Genomic DNA, 24,559 nt, shown 5'->3' with positions numbered 1-24,559 from the left:
TGCCGTAGTTCTTTATTTATAGAGCCCTGATGAGAAGACCTTTGGAAAAACTGAGAAAATGCCGCCGAAACTGAATACTTGACGTGGATCATAAATATATTCAACAATTAAACAACATCTTCAATTTCTCTTCACACAATACGTCTCCTTGCAGTATCAACACTAATTCGGCTGACTTTTACATTTGATCTAATTCACAGATAGGTTATATTTACACCATAACGGTGCACAGCTGATATAAAGGACTGTAGTTTTTAAAGATATTACTGATTTTCTTTGAATGTAAGAATGTAAATACTGAGTCTGAAATAGTATAGCAATATGCTGTAAAATTATGTGAAAGCATGCATAAAACTACACATTTTCAGATGTTGTACGAAAACACAAGTGTCCTACACTAATAATACAAAGTTATTATGGCTGTGTGTACCTTGTGTGCACCTCCTAGTGGTTAAAGCACGTTATTGAATTATTGTGTTTTATTTGATTAAAAAAATATTAAGAGTACATACTTTCATAGGGGGAAAGTATAAATATAGAATATAAAAAATCAAGAAGATCCTATAATAAGTGATCTCTACAATAAAACAGTTTAGTGCAGAATGTACAAAGATATTAATAGGAGGAGGTGCAAAACAGAAAAAACGAATTAACCTTTATTTAAACATTAAATAACAGATTAAGGTCTTCTTTTAAATAAGAAAAAAAACTTTGGGAGGTATCTATCTACAGATAAATATTAAGCCTGACAAAGTACTTAACGTCTAATATATTGCTTTCCTGCAATGTTAACTATGTTGAAGCACTTATTTTAACTGATATTATACATATTAATTATACTCTTATGTAGATAGAATAAGAAATGTGCAGAATATGACAGTTTAATGGTGGAGGTACACACATATTGATAGATGTCTTGTAATGCACTGTTGAGGAACCTGTGACCCAAGTGTTTCATTCATTGCATAACTACACCGTAGTTGTGTATATGATATGTCAATAAACCTTTGAAATCTTGAAAGGGATGTGCAAAATAGCCATAATATACAGTCTTTAATTAACTATTAGTAGAGAATAACGAGTAATGAATATACTTTATTACTTGTTTCCATTCATGTCAATTGCAGATACATGTTTAGTCTTCTCAAGCACCAACTATCAAATATCTCTCCTGATTGTTGGCACTTGACAATCACCTTACCTGAATTTTACTCAGGTGTAACTAAAGTCTGATTTAAGGGTTGTTTATATTTCACATAATTACTCAGAATCTGCAAAGTAACTCAAATAAATGCAGTGGAGTAAAAATACCAGGTTAACCTCTGAATTGTAGTGGAGTAGAATTACAAAGTAACAATGAGCTGTCATGTGGGTATTAATGCTGCGCATTATGGACACAAGCGATTTTAACCCATTTATTAATTATATGTTTTACATTTGATAACACCAATGTGTTTAATACTGGCAACTTCTAATTGTGGGAAAAACGAAAACGTTGAGTAGAGACGTCCCATAGAACATTTTGCGAAACACAATAGCCAGCATGTGTAGTTCTGGGGGGGCGTTCGATTCCAGTTTTGGATAGTCTGGCGTGGTTTCGTTTCATTTCACACAGCTGTTTGACGCTCTGCGTAACCTTACGGGGACTGTAGTCCTAAACGATAGCTGGGGATTATGGGTAGTGTAGTGTCTTCGGCCATCCAAAACTCAGAAATGTTGACAATCGCAATGATGCTCGAAATGTCCCTTATAGGCCTACGTCTGTTTCCGGTTATTTTTATTTTGAAATTCAGTTCCTGACGGACGCCAAAAAGCCCGAGATTATGGAATTAAACCAATAAATAAAAGCAAGGATAATTGTGTGTTATTGGTGAGTAAATAACAGTGTGTTATTTGAAAAGAATAACGAATTAGAAGGAAAAAAATATTTTAAAATACAGATTTCCGTATTCTGAGGCTCTGAGCCCCATTATTTTCCTCACAGACGGCAACAAAAGTCCGAAATTATACGATTTAAAATAAAAGCAATAATTGTGGCTTGATATTGAGTAAGAACATGTTTTTATGAACCACACAGCTTCCGGTCTCCCACGACCCGACCGGAGAAAAAGACGTGCTGCAGGCAGTAGAAATACATTGCTTTTAAAATCGTGCTGTGCAACACAAAAAAAAGGGGCACATCGTGTTGGTGAACACGAATCAATAGATTAAAAATCGTGTTGGTGAACACGAAATGCCGTGAGACTGGGTTGGTACATACAGTACAGAGAACAGAGCCAGAGGCCTGCTGATTTTAGATGTCCCCGCAATGGCTGTCACCAACTACCACGCCATTGTATTGCCACATAAATCTGTATTTGCTGGTGCCCTGAGTGAGTGTGTGCATCCGTGCATGTGTGTTACTCCCGCCTTGTCTGTTTCTCGCTTTTGCTCTGCCTGCTTCACAAGCTCTTTACTCTTTCACATTTTTGTCAGTGTGAATTAAAGGATAATTGTGTTTTACTACAACGTGTTTTTTTTATTTTTGTAGGATAGGCCATTATTCCTGTTGATGTTGTGTGCTCACCAAATTGAATGATGAGATCTGGAAACACAAGTAGTTATGCGATCAGTCTTATTTGGAAGTGAAAACAAAAGCAAACTGAGATATTGTCTCTGAGGTATCATACTTCATGTAGATACGCACTTAGACATACAAGGAGATTTACAGATATTTTAGGATTTAAGTCAAAATACGGTGGTTTGGATAATGTAGTATTGGCTCTCGTCTGACAGCTATGTTGCAATTATTTATAAGACCCAAGTTGAAGTTGATTTTTCTTTAAGATGGAGGTTACTAAAGTGTTTGAGAAGAACATTTGTAGTTGGTGATTTTTGTGTTTTACTTTCTCCCTCATTCCACACTTTCTTCCTAATGGCTGAAACACAGTCAAGCATGTGACTGGTGACAAATGCTAACAATGCATGGCTAACACAGGAGTCTGCCCATCTAACTCCTACAGTATACCTGCAATCTAAATGGATCTGACAAGCACGCATAGAAGCGCACACACACACACACACACACACACACACACACACACACACACACACACACACACACACACACACACACACACACACACACACACACACACACACACACACACACACACACACACACACACACACACACACACACACACACACACACACACACACACACACACACACACACACACACACACACACACACACACACACACACACACACACACCACAAACACACACACACGTCATACTCATCCATATAATGCTGACAGCCAGTATTGCTCTGCAGAGAGATATTACTTAGCTGTATTGCATTGCTTGCACTTGCAGCAGAGAAAAGCATATTACTCACAAATGCCATTTAGGCGTGAGACTGTGGCTGGCTGTGTTTCCACAAAAGCCGTGTGGAAATAGTTTCCCTCTGAGCCCCCGTCCTGTGACCAATGCACTCACAGAAGTCACCACAGTTCTGTTTTGCCACTTCAGTCACAGTGAGGCAAACTCTCTTTAAAAGGTTTAATTCTATAAGGCCATCTATTTTTGAGCAATGGCACTTTCCTTGGTGCCATTACATACAAGCACAAAGCCATGGACGGGTACGTTTTAAAATAATTTCTCCCCTGCTGTGATGTGTGTCACTGGGGAATCTGAGTTGGGTGGATGAGGGCTTTTATGAATTCCCTTACATTTGAACACACAAACCCTCTGTCCCTCGCCTTTGAAGGGAAGCGTCACGCGTGATACCACAATCTTCTCATGAAACCAGAAAAGAGGATTGGAGCATAAAGGGAGGAAAGAGACACCCCCCCTCCCTCCCTTTTCTCTTCTTCCTTCCTTTCCTCCCCCAATGCTTGCAGGACAGGACGACAGAGGATGAGCCTGGTTGCCATCTTCTATCTGTCTCTCTCTCCCTTTAGTCACACTTTCCATCTCCCCTTCAGGATTCCCGTTGTTTATCTCCTCTGGTCCTTGTGTTTTCCCTCTCCATCCCGTCTTCTCCGTGTTCTGTTAACCTCCATTAGCAAGTCTAATGTCAGGCCGTCCTGGCTGCCTCCTGCTCGGCTCTGCGCTTTCCAGGCACTATGACAATGTTTTTCTCAAGCCCCATTAGTGCCTCCTCACACTGCTAACAGCCATGCAGCACACAGAAGCATGATAGGGGGAGGAATGGTGGGGGGGGGAGGGAGGGGGGGGGGGAGTGTAGCGGGTGAGACTTGGGAGAACCGCCCAGGCAGAGTTGCAGGCCCAAGTGAGGGAAAGGGTGGAGAGGGGATTAAGGGAGACTGAAGGGGGGCCGAAAGGGGAAATGTTAAAACGAGAAAGCATAGGGCACTGCTAGCGGAGGGTGAAGTGGGTGAGGAGGATGCGTTGGGAAGAGGGGTGGGTGGGAAACGCAGGCCTTTCCAATACGTCTGTTAAGCAAACATCATTTGCATAGAACCGATGCGGATGGAGTTCTGTGTCACAGTTATTTGCATTCATTTGCATAAAATTAATCCCCTTCCCAATTGCCGCAGCGATTGTTTCTGATGCAGAAAATAAGTCAACAAAATGAACTGACTCATCCAAACAAAGCAAACATATTGACACAAACGCAAGCTGGAAGAGAGCACGGGAGGTGTTTAGGCTACTGTGTGTGGTGTGTGTGTGGAGCCATCTGCAATCACTTGAGGTCATCGACTGCTTGTTTAACAAAACAGAGGTTTCCCTCTCAGTAAACAATGATCGCTAACACTTCCCAATTAAAAATATGTCTTCCCCTATTGTGACTTCTTCTTCATTAACACATAAATATGGATACAGTCCAAAACAAAGTTGGTAGACTGCCTTTGTGTGTTTCACATTCACACACTATTACAGCCAATTTGTATACTGTTAGCCACTAGTGGATATATTGAACAATTACCCCTCCTCCTTTGGAAAGCTAGCACTATGTGGAACTTTATTAGACTATTACATTATAAAATGTTACATGAATGTGAACGCTTAATGATTTGTGTTGATTAGGATGTTTTCTTACCAAAATGAGTGAAATAATTTCAATAAAATACATAACAGGGAATACAATAGAAAATTGGTGTTGAGTAGATAAATCCATCATTTTCTGACTCACAAAGCATGACAATATGCGACTGGGATCTGCAAGCGCCTAGAACATGTACCTGCTACGTGTTTAACCATCAAACCCAAGCTCACAGACACACACATCCAAGGACAAATGCTTCTCCTAGCAAATGAATTCCATGAGGCTCAATGTAAGGAAAGAGGAAAACAACAACATGAAAGATTCCTTCACTAATCATTTTATCCTGCGATCAATTAAAACTACAGAGCATGAAATAATGCAGATCCTGCTCTCAGGCCGAGTGAACATTGATCAAACACATGTGGCTGGCATTGCCTCCGTGCTTGTGTGTGTGTTTGCGTGCGTAAATGCAAAAAACAGGAAGAATGAAAGTGTGTTCACGCTTGTGTTTCGGAGTGTGTGAGCGCAACTGTGTGTGTGGCCATTGATCAAAGCCAGAGCCCCAGATTGCCGGTTTGGAGAAGAGCCAATTGATCAGAAATGGCTGTAATTGGAATCTAAACAAGACCTACAGCATTGATCCCATCTCAGTTTTATGCTTCTGTAAATGCCGTCTGCTCAAGGCCAGCCAGCCCACCTCCTCTAAACCTCCACCCCCAGCACCCATCAATAATCACCCAAGTTAAACTCTCAAACCTGAACTGGATAACTTGGATGATTGACTTATCATCCTGCATTTTATAACACGCAGCCTGCAGTTGGCCTTTTCACTGGCTCACCTACTTAATGGAATGCAGTAATTAACCAAAGTAGTGGAGAATGATTTCAAATGGCAACTGTTTTTAAGACTCAAACAATGGAGCAAATGAAGGTGGTGATAAACACAGTGTGCAGAGTTACTGGTGCCTGGTCCACAGGCACACAAATGGCTGCTTGAAAGGACACACACACCAACACACATACACAAAACACATTCCCCTACAAACAACCTCCGCCAGCAAGATAAGGGCTAAATGATGGGATCTATGAGATGCCTGGTGAGAGCGGCGACATGAAGACAGAATGCAGCAAGGAGCAAATGGCCTTTACATTGTCAGTGTGTGTTTGTTACTGTGTGTGTGGGTACTGTACTGTGTGTGTTACAATTGTCCACAGGCACAGAGAGAATACAGTAAAAGCCATAGTTTCTCAGTCAGGAATTTAAAATGTATTATTCTGTCATACACATTACTATAAAAAAAGGAGGATGGACATACGTTTCGACATAATGGGAGACAGATGAAACAAACATGTCCTTCAGAGTGTTTATGCATTCACACCTATTTACAACATGTCAGTCACAATCACATTAGCATTACAAACACATCCACACCGGGACAATCAAACAGTGCAGTGCTGTCACACAACACAACTGTACACAAACAGGAACATATAATACAGTAATCATACAGCGATTAACAAAAATGAGATATAATGATAGTCTGGGTGTGATTACAACAAATAAGAACTGAAATGCTGCGTTAAAATTAAATATAATTACATCCAACTAACCTTTTTTAAATGGAGATTACCGTAAAGCTTTTGCTTCGATAGGCATTTTCTGGCATGTCAAAATGTTGTATAACCTTACGGTCTCCTATGCATGACCACTGCATTTGATAATTGCAGTGCTGTCACTGCAATAAACTATCATTAAAAATCCAGCAGCACATATGCATATCACTGAAGAATCGCCAATGACGGGATGAGGGACTAACATAAGTGGAGAAAAGAGGTCGTTGGAGGCCGGCTGATGCAGGGCTGTTTTGGTTCCCATGGAAATGTGTCATGGGAAATCAGACACACTGTGACATATGCAGGTTGGATCAACAGCAGCCACAGCTGACTCCTAATGCAGAATTACAGTTTAACAATAACTTGGCATGCATGACGACTGACCTTTATTGATGCAAAGGCAGCCGCTGTTTCATCCTGATGGGGGGTGTCTTTATTAAAAAAAAGCTTGTTTGCCAGTGTTATTATGATGGCTGTGTGTGTGTGTGTGTGTGTGTGTGTGTGTGTGTGTGTGTGTGTGTGTGTGTGTGTGTGTGTGTGTGTGTGTGTGTGTGTGTGTGTGTGTGTGTGTGTGTGTGTGTGTGTGTGTGTGTGTGTGTGTGTGTGTGTGTGTGTACACCAGGACCCTACAGGAGGATTATTATTAAAGGCTCCAATTATGAACAATAAAAACATTTTTAAGGGTGGTTTCTTTCATCATAATGAAATCTGCTTGTCCTCTCTCTGATTTTCTCTCTATTCTTTCTCATTGTTGAAATATAATAGTTTCCTTCATGCCGCCTGTATCTAGAGGGAAGAGTGTAATATATATATATATATATATATATACAGTGGGGCAAAAAAGTATTTAGTCAGCCACCAATTGTGCAAGTTCTCCCACTTAAAAAGATGAGAGAGGCCTGTAATTGTGTGTGTGTGTGTGTGTGTGTGTGTGTGTGTGTGTGGTGTGTGTGTGTGTGTGTGTGTGTGTGTGTGTGTGTGTGTGTGTGTGTGTGTGTGTGTGTGTGTGTGTGTGTGTGGTGTGTGTGGGTGTGTGGGTGTGTGTGTGTGTTGGTCTGACTGTTCCTCAACCTCAGCAGGAGAGCTGCTTGAGTCTTAACGAGGCTGTTAATTAGTTTACCTCAGAATGTACATCTAATGAGTGTGTCTTTTACAGCTGAGAAACACATGCACTCATGTACTGTACACACACAAGAAAATAGGCAGATGGACAACACCATATACACATCTGGTAGACATCCTTTTCAATGGAGAGGAGACTGTGTGTATAAGAAGAGAGATGGTGTTTGTTTGTGCTTTTTTGAGGAATGCACACCAGCAGGAAAGATGTTGCTTGAGGCCCATCTCAGTGTGATGTGAGCTAATATTCCGGTGCATGGAGAGAGCCGAGCGGGAAGTGAAGAGAGTTCTGAGCCTTCTGCCATCTCCGCTCTCCACCATCTGTTTACACACACTCCGTACTCGCACCTAGTGATGCTGTCAGACTCAAGACTTGCACTGCAGGAATGTATGTGTTTGTAAGGAACTGATTCACATACTGTCAGATATTCCTGTTGATGCCTGGGCATTTTTTAAACTACACAACGGATTTGTAATGGGTCCCTGAGGGCCCTTTTGGTCATAAAAAAACCAGGGAAAAAACAACAGCGCTCAGAAAAGCAAAATTCAATCTCAGTCAGGAACGATAAAACATCAGCACAGGAGGTATGGGTTTTTTGTCAGACAGCAGCACCATGATGCAATGCTGCCACATTCACTGCTATCCTGTAGACTGAGCCAAATCAATCAGATTTCCAAATATCCACAGCCAGAGTCAGATCAACTAATACTTCATTCCTCACAGACACACAGGATTGGATCTGTAGCTCTGCCTTAAAGTATTCATTAAGGCGGAGGACCAAATGGGCCCTTATATTTATGTAATGCAGTCAGTGTGTTTGATGGATATTTCCCAAGTGTAAGTGCATGAAGAAATCATCAAAATGTTGAACCACTATTGATTGTTTTTCCACTATTTGGATCCAGCAAACACTCACGATGAAAGCTTCAGAACGAGGGAGAAAAAGTGCATGCAGAGACTGTGGAGGAAAAAGTGTACGAGCGAGAAAGACTTAACCAGTTAAGCCCGAAGGTCCCCCCAGTGGACCCCTCCCACAGTTTTTTTTCTCTCACATGTCTTAGGGCTTCTTAACATTTATGAAACTATTAATGTTTCATACCCTTTTAAAGGTAAGAAACTCCACTAACTGACAATAAGAACAATTGTTAGCTAAAAAAAACACAAGAGTAATACCATGCCTTTGAATTAGCATTGAGCGAAAAAATGCTAACTAATGCTAACGCTTTTTTACACACAACACACGGTATAAATGCCCTTATTACTATCTTAACTGCACAAACAAGATATACAATTTAAAGCTGAGACTCCACAGATTCCACACATGTAATGTCATCACTGTAAGACCTCGAATTCCTGGAGCTATCAGCCAGAAAAGAGAAAGTAAACAACATCCGGTTCCAAAAATATTACAATAATTACGTCTTACCTTTTTTGATTTGTGATCACAAGTTGTGTTCAACGGAATAAAAACGCATCTCAAGGTTAATCCAATGTCTTTGTGTCACGTATAATTTTTTACTGATAATCAATCATCATATTTATGGCAATATACTCGGTATAAAGTATTGCCGTCCAGGCTTGCACTTTCAGATATGCTTCGTTTGCTTCTCTATTACGTCCGCTATGGTAACGTTTACGTAGATTTGGGAACTGCCCATCGATTCTATTGGTTCTGATGGTTAAGAAAAAGGTGTAAATCACACGAATCGACCAATGGGTTCCAGAGATATGGTCCTGCGTAAAGTATAAAGAATGCCAGCCAGCTTAAGTACATTACGCAGCCGACTTCATTTATTGTTTACAACGTAACGAAGCAGGAAATGCAGCAGGACCCAGAGCGCACGGAGCACAGAGCGGACAGCAGATAACGGAATTGCAGTTTTATTGCTTATAGATTATCAGAACATTTCAAAGGGGACACAGCCCCATTGGATATTAATCTATGGATTAACTACATCATCGTTTTTATCGTTTTAATGCCATTGAAGACCAGTTTAGACCAGACAACGAGGAAGGTAAGTCATTGTTAGCCTAGCGCATTAGCGCTAGCGCCATTTGTTTTGATGTACGTTTTTGTTGATAACGTCGCGAGTTTATTTCAGTGTTGAGGTGGGCACCGTTAGATTCTGTGTCTCCTTGCGATCATAAACAATGTGTTGGATGTGCAGCTAGGATAAGTAATAAGGGAGCGAGGAGTGATTTTCGGTGCAGTAATAGGTTCGCATTTTTCGCTCGGGGCTAATTCAGAGGCTCACTGTAAGAGTAGGCCTATGTTTTATTTTATTTTATTTATTTATTTTTTCACAACAGTTGTATTTGGATGGAATGAATACCTATAGTGATAATTCAAAGTAATAAAATGATTTTTACAGTGAAAAAGTTCAAATGGAACCGATGGTTCCTAAATTACCCAGAGGTGAGTCCGCTTAGACTTTATTTGTCTAAATCTCTCTAAAAAGGTCAAATTTCACTTGTTTTGCATCAATCTTGATACAGGGTACTTATTATATGTTATAGTTTGGATTCCTAAAGCTTTTAGTCTACTAACCCATCATGCAAGGGTGGTTTTCACTATAAGTAAAGTTTTTTTTTTAGGTGGACATTAGAATTGACATGTTTTTACTATGTTCCATCTGAATTTACTTTAAAATAAAAAACATCTATATTGATTCTGACACTTCTACATCCAACTCACAGATGTAACCTTGCTTTGAGAAAAAATAATTATTAATTTACCCCTTTTAGAAGTGAAGATATATCATTTGTTGTGTTAGTGGCATTTTCGAGCCTGAAACCTGAAAAACAGGCTCAGGGCTTAACTGGAGTCGGAGTGCCACAAAAAAACCTACAATGTGAAACAACACATTTTCCTCTCCTGAGTTCTGCCACAAACTGTCTACTCGACATAAAAGCACGACTTCTCAAAATGTCTTAGATACAATCATGTGTCCCAAACAGCACAGTTATTACCCGGTGTTGCAGCAGAACACTTAAGCAGAGGCGGCGAATTCCAGCTCTTAAATCTCCTGTGAGTTCAGCACCAAGGACAGCTCCTCTGCTGCAGCTCGCTAAGAACGTTTCCACTTTTGGGGGATTTGTAGAGGCCAGATAGGCTCATGTATAGACTTGAGAGTCCGGACAATCAGTGGCGTGTTCTCCTGGAGGCCAAGGGAAGCCAGTCTTCCCCTGTTTTTTCGGAGTGTAGTTATAATTTTAATAAATAAATAAAAACACTTAGTTTAGTTTCGGAAATTCTTTGTTGTGTGTTGCTGCCGGCCCGTCTCTCCCCCATTCTCATTGAGTATTTTACAAAGAGTGAAACAGCGCCCCTCTAGATGTTATGGTGAAACAGTAGATTGCACTCACTGTTGCGAGAGGAGGCCAGCCGAAATTGGCTTCCCTTGGTGAAAAAAAATGGAGAGATTGACCAATCAGATGAGGCTCACGTGATGCCCCTGCCAACCTGTGATTAGTCAGGGCCATGCCAAGGTAAGCAAGAGGCGGCCGGCTTCCCTTGCCTCACAATCAAATCAAATCGCATCAATTTAGTGTTGCAGTGACGCGTCCTAAAACCCGGAAGTAAGCTGCGCTCGGGTTCCCTCGACACAGGATTTCTCCATAGGATTTTGGAAAATAGCTCGAAATAAGGTCAGTGGAAAACGAACCTGTTAAATAAATGCACGTTGTGTTCAGTCGGATAATATCCACATGTCTACCCTACTTTTATAATTTTCTAATCATAAATCTAATCGATAGAAGATAGATAGCGTCACTGCACCACTCTCACCGCCATTCAAAAGTAGCAAGCAACTGAAGCAAGTGCAATTATGGAGGGTGGAGATTTGGAGTATTTACTCAAAAATAATTGTACTAAACTTCCGCTACAGCAGCAACAACAAATACAATCTGATGACAGGCCGATGCCCAAACTGGAGCTGTGTACAGCGAGGAAAAAAGGAGCGAATCGGACGTAAAACGTTAAAGGTCTCCTGATTTAGTTTGTGAATGAATGCTTATTAGAGTTTGGGCTGGAGAGTGCGTGCGGACATGTCGGTTAGATAACAGCCGTGTGTAAGTCCTGCATCTGTATGATACAAATGTGTGTAAAATGATACCGGGATGCTGTAACATGGTTACGTTATTATATTGACCACCACACCCCCCCGACCCAAAAGAAAGGACGTATTATTGGCTTCCCCTATTTTTTTCCCCACGCCACGCTACTGCGGACAATATGGGACTTTGTGAAGACTTACTAGTTCTGATTTAATGCCTGTAAATGTACCATGCCGGTCTTTTCAGTGCAGAAATGACAAATCTAGTATGACTTCAGGACTCTTGTGGGCGTGCTGAAAACACACTGTAAATGTTGTCTGCTACCATAAAATCCCACAAGAAGGATTGAGAGCCATTCGGGATCTTAAACCATCATTTAAGGGAAAAAACAGTAAAGAGAGGCCGTATAATAGTTCTCCGGGCTCTTTTCGTGTCATTCACCCATACTGCTACATAAAGAGAGCCTGCTCAGCATCATTCACAGCGTACAACGGTGGGGATGGAAATAGTGAAAAGGTACTTACCTCTTACAGCTGTTCCAAGGAGAGCAGGGAAGAAAAAAGAGATGTTCAGATATTTAGATATTTGGCTTTGTCGAATAACAATACATTTGATCAAATAACCTGCTAACAATGGTCATTACAATCTCCCAGAGCCTAAAATAATATCTTCAAACTCCTTCTTTGGGCTGTCAGTCTAAATTAAAGAGATTGTATGAACAGTGAAATAAACTAAAAGAAAATAAGCAAATCCTCACGTTTAGAAGCTGCAAAAAGTATATCCCTGGTAAATGACTCATGGTTGTTGGATTAACAAACAGTTTAGTAGGCCTTTCGCGATAATCAATACATTTACTTATCGTACGATAAATAAAAATGGACTCGATAACTTTTCTGAGCTCGATAAATTGCCGTTTACATGCGTGTTTGTTTACATAAGGATGTGACCAGCATTTTAGCCAGGCATGCTGTGTCTGCCGGCCAGGCGCGCTGTGAGGGGCGGGGCTCACACACAGCCCATGACACAGCCAGGTCAGGACACTCCGCGTGCAGCAGCCAAATAATATAGAGACAAGCAGGAGACAACGTGTGACTTACTCGAGGGGAATTTGAAGTTAAATAGAAGTGGTTGCAAAACCTAATACCACATCTCCGGTGTGGGAATATTTAGGATTTAAGCCAAATCAACGAGGCGAATTTACGGATTTGAATGAGCCGGGCGGTGTGTCGCATTTGTTTTAAAAAGGTAGCAACAAAAGCTAGCAATACGACCAACCTTAAACTGCACCTGAAACACAACCTACCCATTTCCGTGTTCCTAGCTGGGAGCAAACACGGCAGCTGGAGAGCCCCCACCGTCCCGACAGTTTACAATCAAAGATGCATTTGCCCGACAATGCAAACATGTTGGTGTTCCTTGCTCGAAAACTTTGAAAAACAGATTTGGATATGGCCTGTTGAGGCATCTGGGTCTGACAGTGGACTGTACACTTGACTGTTGTTTTAAGGAGGGTTTTTTTGCTTGTGAGACAATGTGTGCTCATATTTATTTATATATATATGAGAGAGAGCGCTCTGTTCTATGTAATTGATTGTTTTGGTTGTGTGTGATTTTAATTAATTTGTTATAATTAAATGTATTTGTTTTATTTATTATATATAATTTATATATTATTTCACATTTCATTTGCAAAGTTGAATGTTCAATACAAAAGGATGTACTTGAATTATTATTATTATATATTATCATTATGTCAGTGGTCTAAAATGGTCTTACAACGGTGCCGACAATATTATCGTTTATCGCAATAATTTCCGGGAAAATGTATCGTCCAACAAAATTAATTATCGTGACAGGCCTAAGTACATGTCTTTGTTTTAGCACTATTTCCTCCCCATTAGCAGATACTGTTACACCCGACATATCTGCATAAACAGTAGTTGAGTCATACAGAAGTGCTCATACACACAGACATTAGGGAGGTCACCCACAGAGGAGAGTCTGATATAAATGCTCTGAAGTAATGGATGAATGCCAGAACTGCAGAGGTACATCCTTCCCTGGCCTCCACCATGAATCACTCGATCTTCATACACTTGCACACACTTTGTTTCACAGGTACATACACTCACTCATATGTCCACACACACACACACCGTTGAAAGTGTGCCCTTTCTGCTTGGCACCTTGCCAGCCACTCACAGCATATTACCAGCGTGTGACCCCTGCATGGAAAAAGAAGCATTTAACCTCCTTTTCTGCTGATACTATCTCAGAGAAGCCCATCCTATGTTTAATATCAGTCAACACATCTCTATGCTTGTGAGGTAAATGCTGAAAGAATATGACAATGTATCTACTAAAACTCCTGCACTTGAGCCTTTGCCGCATCGACTTCTACATCTAAACTGGATATTCGATATGTTTCTCTGAAGTGTGTCTTTCTTGTCCCACCTGTGAGCTGCAATAGATTCACTCCTGTAGTGGCGTTCTATCAGAGAGAACATCAATCTACGAGACTGACGTTTAATCCCAAGCCTGGGCAGGTAGAGAAACACACGTATATGCACAGAGCACACACATACACAACATAAACACACTATCAGCTGCTCGCATACACACACAGAAACATAAATCAAAACTCCAAGCATAAACCTAAGGATCCTGCAGAGCGATGAGAGGATGTGAACTCAACTACTAGGAGAAGACAGGCGGAGAGAGTGAGAAATAAAGCTATAAAGAAGTCTTGCAGGGAAAATGTTTCCTGCATCTCTATTGGTTGAGACGTTGACAGAAGGGCTCAGAGATATAGGTGGTCAAGGAGAACGAGGAGCTGATGTATAGACATCTGTGCTTCGTTTGTCAGAGACACAGCTTCAGAGCACTCTTCAGCCTGCAGCCCGGCTCGACCAAATCAATCCCACCTGTTCTCCCTTTGTCCTTTCTTTTTAGACTTTTTTTCCCCATTTGATTTCTTCTCCATCTCGATCCCTAATGCTCATTGAGGAACTCATTGTGAGTGTCCTCATTAGCAGTGGTGTCATTTTCTCCACAGGTACTTAGCTCTTTTTCTCCAATGATGATGACTTCTTTTAATAAGGTCATGCTGAGAAATCCTTGAGCCCGTCTGTGGCTGAGCGTTGGATGTGAACGCACGCTGTGTAACTGTAATAAATGGAAATAGTCTAACCATCATTTTCAGATGCGTCGCCAACTGGCACGTCACAAATGGAGGAGTTAAGCATCGAATGAAAAAGGAGGAAGGACGAGAATACACCAAAAGCTGTTAGAACTGGAGAGAATAAATGAACAAGAGTGCTGAGAGAGGAGAACTATTACTGAAGGGCACAGAACCAGCAGGGTTATGTAATCAATTTTAATTAGCACCGCGCATCACCTGGAGTCACATTTTAGACAGCGTTAGAGCAAAAAGTGTCAGAGAGCGCGGCCTCCTTCGTCACATGCTGCCACCCTCCTCACTGCTCCAGTCACAGTGCGGCCCCGGTAGCAATCCACTCACTGTCATCATCACGTCTTTCACCAGTGAGGGTCCAATTATTCAAAAATCACAAGTTCAGTCCTGTCATAAAGTTGTTATTTTCACAACATCACATCAAGCTGCTGTTAAAGCTGTGTCTTTGGGAAACCCTCTGCTGCTGGACACTCATGGTAAATCTTAATAGCAGCAGCAGCAGCAGTCAAGGTTTCACTAGTAATGCTTTAAATATATTCACAAACAGCATATCTGGACACCGAGGCTGGAGGACAGATGTTAAATCAAGTAAAATACTATGGACTTATATAGTTAGTCACAAAATCCAACATACTATACAGTCTATTGAAAATCAGTCAACGGTCAGGAAAAGGATTTGGAGGAGCAGCATTTGATGATCAAAGTAAACATACACAATGATATAAAAGGGTCTACAGTGGCAGTATTTACTGTAGATTATGTTTTTGAAGGACCCCTTTCACACAGTGTGGAGTGCTGCCTTTACAAGTCGGTCTACAGAAAGCTTGTCATCTGAAATAGCCGTTCTGACTCTTAAAGCCGCAACTCAGATTTTTCCGTGGCGTGAAAAGAATTTCAGATGAAAGAAACATCAAATAGTGTCAACATTCAATTCATAGTTACTGTATGTACCATTTGAGCAACAACCAACAGGCAGGTGGAGGAATGCTGGAATCCAAAACACACATCAATGTACAAAAGCTCTCAGTAAGATCCATCTTTGAGTAACAACTGTTCAGTTAGCTGTCTGCCCTGTGTTTGTCTGGACTCGTCATTGGTTTTAAAAATGTTAACACGGTTTCCTTTTTTTAAACGTTCACTATTAAAGTATACATTTTAAAGCTGCTGTGTTAAAATGCGCCCTAAAGTAACCCTCCTACTGTGGTGTAATTAACACACTGATTGACAAACTAACCGAGAGGAGATGGCTCCCAGGAAGAGTGACAGAGACCGGAGCATGCTCCACTGTGAAGAGTGACAGAGACCGGAGCATGCTCCACTGTGAAGAGTGACACATTAGATGATTCGACAATATGCTCAACTGTGAAGAGTGACAGCAGGTAGAGGTACACACATATGCTCATGACACACTACCACAGGTGCACACCACACACACACACACACACACACACACACACACACACACACACACACACACACCGAGAGACAGAGAGATTATGCTTGCGACTAGTGCTCCAGCTCAGCTACAAAAAGCGGAATAAAGAGAAGCCTTGCAGCTGCAGTGTAACACGGCTAATTCCCCTTGAAGATGCACACTATCAAGTCACTACTGATGAAGACGCACAACCGAGACACACAGGCCTACTACCAAACTCTGCAGCAGCTAACATTTCATTAAAGGGCGCGTGCGTGCGTGTGTGCGTGCGTGTGAGAACGAGATGTTTGCCCTCAGGCTTTCCCTCTAATAAACAGTTACATTAAAAGATTGCACCCTCATGGACAGACACAAAGATTAAAAGACCTACAGACACAAATGTACACACAGTAAAACACACACAATACTGAGGTTAACCCTATTAAAGCTTTTCTTTAAGCGCACATTCCCACTAGGGAGAAACCCATTAGGCGCAAAGCTTCCAGTGGAGCAACCTGTAGAAAATACACCACAGCTGAGGATGATGAACTCAAAGCCTGATTGGTTAATACAAGGGCTGCATGAAGACGAAGGAGCGTGGCGATGATCATGCAGAAGAACTGAATACATGCAGAAGAACTGAATACATGCAGCCAGTAATAGCATTTATGATGAAAAAAAAAATTACCACACTTTCTGAAACACACTCACGTTGGAACACAGACAATACTATCAGAGGCTGAGTCCTTGATAGTATTCATGAAGCACCGCTTTAAAAGCCATGTATATGTATGAAGAGGTGGCAGTGAGGCTTTGGGACAGGGGACTCACTGAGGGGGACGCTAAAGCTCTTTATAGGGACTGTCACAAAGGCCCAATCCTCCACATTAGGAACAAAATTGTCTTTTATATTGCCAGCGATTCGTCTCACATTATCTATCTATGAAGCTCAGCCTTAGATGAATCACTGTCATTTTTAATCTGCGCTGCATCTTCCAGCTGAAAATACTGTAGGAGAACCTCCATCGCATAGGGAGTCCTCTAAGAACACACCATATCCTCTATTAATGATGATGCCCTCATTTCTCCCTTTTCTCACACTTATTCCTTTGGAAACCAGCATTATACAAGCAATTCTTTTACAGACCATTTCCCCACAGGTTTGGTTAGCACTCTCTGACTGTTGTTCACACCGTACTGAAAGACAAGGTGCAAATTAAAGTGCTGCTGCTTTTCCTCTGATAGTCTGGCACTTTCTGTGGAAACAGCGAACACATTAGTGATTATCAGCCTGGGTGGGAGACAAAACATAGTCAGCCTGAGACCTCTTAGGCTCACTCTGAATAAACAGAGGGGAAAGTTGTTCAGAACAAAAATACATCATTTGGAGAAGAAAACAAGACATCAAGGAAAGACATGATCTATATAAATGAATGGGCTTTCCTGGGAGTACATTTATCTTTTTCTGTCACACATAAACACACACACACACACACACACACACTCAAAGCACTTCCCTATCCCCCATTAATTCATTTTGTATTTCATTATGTGTCCGTGGAAGGGTTCTCTTATTCCAAAGTGGTCCTTGTTGCAATACAATTAGTCTATCAGCTTTTAAAACAATGGACCGCACGCTTGTCCCTATGGTTCATTTTGTGTGTCTAGTTTTATTATAATACACTTGAAATTAAATTATACTTTTTATTTCCATTTCCTCCATGAGGTCTGACCTTCAAATGTATGAGCAGAGATCAGAGCCCAAAGCCTGATAACACTAATAGATCCTTTTGAGCTATTTGCAGGGAAATTACACGCAGCATAATATTAGGCGAACAAAATGAGATATCTAATGAAGCTCTGATCCAAAGTCTGTAATACATTTGCCAGCGCTTGCACTTCTATTTCGATCGCTTCAATTTAGAGCTACGGTGGGAAACAAATTGGACTTGAAGTAATATTGGCACCGAAATTGAGGCCCTCCATCCTAATTTCTTTAGTAAGCAAGCATAATAAAAAATAGACCCTGCCAGTGTTTAGAGGTTGGCATGTCCTTCTCTAAAATAATAATGTATCTTTCATAAGGTTGAAACACTGGCTGGCGATGATACGGTATTGCATCAATATGACAGCCTTCTCTTCCACCTATAGGACAGCAATTCATTGCTCCTATAACCTGAAAAATCACCAGCTTACAACCAATTACCTCACCTTTTAGCCCTCCAGCCGACTTCAATAAACTACCATTCTCTGTCTGATCACAAATCAGCTCCCCATCCCAGCATCAATCCATAACACAGTGCAACACTCACAAATCTGACCCCAGAGCAGCATTTAGATGAGACCTGCCTGGAGGTGTAAGAATGTGCTGCTGTCACTGCGGCCCTGACCTCTGATCCTATTGGCTATGTCCTACAGACATAAAGCCCCTTCCCCCAGAGCAAACACTTAGAAGGTAGAGTTCATGGTCTCATACACCCGCACAGCGTGTCAGTATTGGAAATAAATTACATATTTTGCAGCCCCAGTCATGACCGTATTAGAGGTAAGGGAATCAATATGAAGGGAACTATTGTTCAATCATTTAAGCAGCTTAAGTTAAATAAATAATGCTGTTATTATGCTCAGGCGTTCGGTAACTGTATGACACCATTGTTGTTATATTCTTCTGTAATAAATACATTTGGTTTCTTTCATTCTAAGCCTCATTAGTAACAATTAGTAACTAAAACCCGTATTAAAAAACTTGTGTGAATACATTTTTATTGTAAAAGATGTTTTTTTCAAACTAAACCTACGTAGTAGCAGTTATCTGATGTATTTACACAAAAGGATATACGGTTATTAATTAAATAAAGTATGTATGTCTTAACTGTATATGTTTTAGAATTGTGTCTATAGAGATGTTTGTCACAACACAGTAACAAAGGCACATGTGTAAATGAAATGATAAAACAAATGATTTCTGAATTCAATTGTGTTGCTTCAGTTTATGGTCCTAGTATTGTGCACGCTGGCTTACTGTTAGACCGAACCGAGGCACTGTCAATATGTTTAGTAACACCAGGGCTTTATACATTATGACAAGCTCCCCGTTACACACCGCATCAATTACAAACTCCTGTTCCTCACTTATAAAGCCCTCCACCATCTGGCGCCCCCCTACCTCACTGACCTCCTCACCCTCTACCAACCACCCCGGTCCCTCAGATCCACCTCAGCTGGTTTGCTTTCAATCCCCAAGGCCAAACTCCGGAGCTTCGGGGACAGAGCCTTCTCTGTGGCAGCCCCGAAGCTCTGGAACTCACTCCCCCAAGACCACCGTGAGTCTGAGTCCCTCACCCTGTTCCAGTCCCACCTCAAAACCCACCTCTTCAACTCTTTATCTATAAAGCCCCCCCCCCCTCTTAATCAACTTCCTCCTGACTGCTTTTCTGTTGTGTTTTGTTTCTTTTTGGCTTTGTCTCTGTTTTTTTGTTTTGTTTGTATACCCCCCCTCCCAAATGTAAAGCGTCTTTGGGTCCAGAAAAGCGCTATATAAAATTAATATATTATTATTATTATTATTATTAAATGTCTCCAGTGAAAAAGGTCTGTGGTAGCCTAAAGCACTTTTCCTAGTTTCTTAAGATACAGCAGTCAGAAGTTTGGTAACATGGATTAAAACCTATATTAAAATGTTACTATATTTAAATGTGTGAAGCACTTATTTCTTTTTACAGCATTTCTTCTTGTCATTTTTGTCATAATCCCGATGAAGTTTAATATTGTATCTCTTTGTTTAGCTGGTCCTAACAAAACACTGCTTATCATACTGCATGTAGCACCTCAACAGAAACATATTCCCTCATGTGAAGGAACAAAGATAATTTCACAGACACATGTGTAGCCACAGACACAACACACTGGTATTGTTTTGTTCACAAATACTCTCATCTTGTCAAATAACAGAAAAAAGCTATAATGTATATGTACAATCACACACACGACTGATGACTTGGTTCAGGTGATGTGAGACCGGCCGGGATAATCCCAGTGCCTCTTGTATGCTCAGGGGAGTAACACTGAGGTAGCAATAAACAACATAACATAGCCCCAGATAGTGTTCATGTAGGGGTAACACACACACACACACACACACACACACACACACACACACACAGTGTAGAAGGTAGTGGTGGGGTCCCTAGGGGAGGATAAGAAAGTTCAGAATCAATAATCTCAGGGGAGGTTTGTCCATCCGATCCTCCTAAAACAGACACTAAGTACGACACAATACATTGGCACACACACTAACACACACAGGCCCTTTCTCATTTCTCTAACTCCCATCCTAGACTCCTATCCTCGAGACTTAGTCCCGCCCACAGGAGATGCGAACGGAGGAGTCGAGGAGGGGAACCGAGGAGAGAGGAGGGGAAGCAGCAGGCGGTTAGATAAATGAGAACTCCTCTCCTCTGAGCGGTCATTTTAAAGAGACGTCCATTAATGATGACAGGAGGCACAGCAGCCCTCTGTCTGATGGACAGATGTGTTCATGACGACTTATATATTTACTTTTAATTCATTCACCGTGCGGTATAATGAGACAATAACAGGCTACATATGCGGACACACACACACACACACACACACACACACACACACACACACACACACACACACACACACACACACACACACACACACACACACACACACACACACACACACACACACACACACATATATATATATATATATATATAAATATAAATATATACCATTTCAGAATCAAACAGAGCACTCTCATAATAACGTACAGTAACACTATCAGAGACTGGATATATCCCCCCCCCCTCTCTGGTCGCTACAATGAGGGAAATAAATTACGGGCCAAAAGTTTTATTTACAAGTATTAAAAGTAAGCAGAGGACACCAAACCAACTGAGACCTGTCTGTCCGCTGCATCCACGCACTGTACAACACACACACCTACACACTGTACCACACACACACCAACACACTGTACCACACACACCAACAGCTCCTAAAGCATATAGCCTAATCAGGCTACAGCCGTTGTGTATTTTATTATGTGAAGCACTAAATGGTTTTAGAAAAATATCGACTCTTTGTTTGTAGTTATCTACTCAACTACAGCAAATAAAGAGAGTAGGCCTGTTATACTGAGTGATATATATTTTACACACTGGACACTGCTCTGCTTTATGCACGGACCTCACAGCTGTTCTCTCTGTAAACATCGCGTTGCGATGAGAGCAGTTAATAAAATAATATCCAGGGGATGCATGCAGAGCTGTCATTGGCTGAGATAAGTCCGGCCGTGCGTCACGACGCTTTGAAACATCTCCATCCACGAAGGAGCCGTGGAGGACCCATCAGTGTATCCTCGGTTATAGCTCCTCCAGAGAGCCTCCTCGACGCTCGATCCTCGGTCCTCGAAGTGCATTGAGAGAAATGAGATGTCCTTCAACATGGCGCGCTAAAATTCATTTCCGGGTCACTACCGGAGGACCGAGGAGTCGAGGAGGGGGATTTGATGAAATGAGAAAGGGCCACAGTCTGTATGCCTCTCGCTGTTTCCCCCTCCATGTAGCTGAATCCATCCACTATGTGGTTTAGATGTTATAAAACATGCTGTAGCCTTGAAGCTAAGCACTGCATCCTAATAACCAGCTAATCCAGCGGGGTCAGCCGAGTTTCAGGGCGAAACTTTGAGTGTTTGTCTGGCTGATTTAGACTCTCATATCACACGATGCCTGGGAGAGAGGGCTAATGAACAGCTACTCAAACTAAGATAAATTCTTCTGTCTCTCACACTAACTGATAATGCATACATTGTAATTTATGTAATATTCTGTAGCATTCAAGCAAGGCAGAATCATTAACCGCACCATTACACCTAAAGATAACACGGACAGTTTGGTTCATCCACCAGCCGTTTGCCATCTGTCTCGTCAAACTCTGTATATGTGTGTGTGTGTGTGTGTGTGTGTGTGTGTGTGTGTGTGTTCACTCATGATAATGTGGGCATTTGTCTGTATGTGTGCAAAGGATTGTTTGTGCTTTTCCATTTCATTGCCTCTTAAAGTGATAAACAAATGCTAATCAAATGCACTGTTTAAAAATGTACAGAATTTAGCAAAACTAGTTTACTGTGAACCGGCGAGTGTGTTTGTCTGTATGTGTGTGTGTGTGTGTGTGTGTGTGTGTGTGTGTGTGTGTGTGTGTGTGTGTGTGTGTGTGTGTGTGTGTGTGTGTGTGTGTGTGTGTGTGTGTGTGTGTTTATGGCTACAGTACAGGGGCGGATCTAGACAAATATTCATGGAGTGGCAAGAGGGTGGCAGGAGATTTTGAGGGGTGGCATCCCCTGACAGAAGTATATGCTGATTGAAATCGCAATCATATCAATCAATTAGGGGTGTAACGGTACACGTACCCGTACTGAAATTATTCGGTACGGGCCCTTCGGTTCGGTACACGTGTGTACCGAACGAATATAGCGTTAAACGTAAAAAATTGAGAAGAACTTTCTGGAAGTAATCTCAGGTATATATATCATAGAGCGACCAAGTCATTTCATTGGACGAGAGGCATACTATGAGAGCTGGTCACAGGGATGCGTTCAAATGTAGTCAGTAATTTGAGGAACTGTCGAAATGGCGAACGCAGATAAAGTTGAGCTGAAAATCCTCCAGCATCATTGAAGTCTCCGGTTTGGGAACATTTTGGTTTCACAGTTACGTACAAGGATGACGGACAAAGACAGGTGGACCGAACCAAAGCTGTTTGTCGACATTGTTCAACTAACATTGGTTACGCGGCTGGCAATACATCACACTCATTTGAGGCATCACCGAACATGAATATCACCGGTACCAAAAGAAAAAAGACTGAAGTGCAAACCCAACTCCCACTAGCATGTAAGCCTCCACCACTCGCAGAAAGTTCAGACCGAGCTAAAGCTATTACAAACGCCAAGTATCCTTATGTTGCCATGTTAGCAAAGCGCTACCTGGCTGTGTCTGCTACCTCTGTCCCTAGAGAGGGTGTTCTCCACAGCAGGAGACATTGTTAGTGCCAGCAGATCTGCCATTTCAGCAAGCAATGTGGACAAGTTCATCTTTCTTTAAACAACATGAAAATACAATGACAAGCAAGTCCTAATGTCAAGCCGGCTGCTTAGGTACAGTACAGTTCAAATACAGATTATTTCAGTTCATCGAAATGCTGCACCTTAATGTTTATTTTATTATATTTTGTATTTATTTGAATACATTAGTCACAGTTTAATAATAATTTAAAACAAATATGTAATGTTTTGTGATAATTTTTTCTGCTGTACCGAAAACGTACCGAACCGAACCGTGACCTAAAAACGAGGTACGTACCGAACCGAAATGTTTGTGAACCGTTACACCCCTACAATCAATGTTAACTTGGAAAGCCACAATATTAATATTTTAACTCAATCACATAGGTGATATTATTGTGGCACATCAGTAAAGCCTTACATATAAGGTGGCAGACGTAATTTAATGAATTTTAACTGAACAATAACTGAATGAGTTTGTCTCACTCTTAGACCAGCAGGGGTACCAAATATATACAGACTGCTGCAATAAGTACATTAATTAACTGTCTCATCGATGTTTGTCTGAATGAATATGATACTATTAACAATCATATTATTCCTATCAGCTGTCAATCACTGTTAATAAATAATAATAATAGATTTAATTTGTTAGCGTTTTTACAGGTGCTCAAAGAGGCTTTACAGATATAGTGAAGAACTGTTATGATTCACATATTATTGAATAAACTATATTTTTTGGAGGAGTTAATGATGAATGTTCATCAAGATGCTTGCTCACCCTCCTTCAATTTTGAAAAACAAGTAATTATATCATTATTGATATACAGTTACAACCTTGACTTTACATCAGAAAGAACAAACATTAAAGAAGTGACTAACTGCATCAGTTAGGCTTAAAAAACGTGTATTCAGCTAAAACATCGCTGCAGTTATTATCCAGTGGAAGGTCCTTACCTACTGGCCTAGTTAAATCAAAGTGGTTACTTTCTGTTGGCTGGGCAGTGTAGTTTTACACACCGTCTTATTTTACTTTCTCAGGACTTAAAACTGTTTTTTGGGGGCAGACC

General features: G+C 41.2%; 1 protein-coding gene across 1 annotated transcript in view; it reads right to left on the bottom strand.

Moving 5' to 3' along the window:
* Window positions 1–24,559, bottom strand: part of dab1a (DAB adaptor protein 1a) — a 209,919-nt gene that overhangs the window by 118,821 nt on the left and 66,539 nt on the right. Inside the window, exon 2 of the mRNA XM_034229817.1 lies at window positions 12,311–12,319. The gene's annotated coding sequence lies outside the window, so the exon portion shown is untranslated. The remainder of the gene's footprint in view (window positions 1–12,310; window positions 12,320–24,559) is intronic.

Source organism: Gymnodraco acuticeps, unplaced genomic scaffold (genome assembly GCF_902827175.1).
Source record: "Gymnodraco acuticeps unplaced genomic scaffold, fGymAcu1.1, whole genome shotgun sequence".
NCBI lineage: Eukaryota > Metazoa > Chordata > Actinopteri > Perciformes > Bathydraconidae > Gymnodraco > Gymnodraco acuticeps.
The sequence above is the reverse complement of the archived record's forward strand: the minus strand, read 5'-3'. Positions and strand labels throughout refer to the sequence as shown.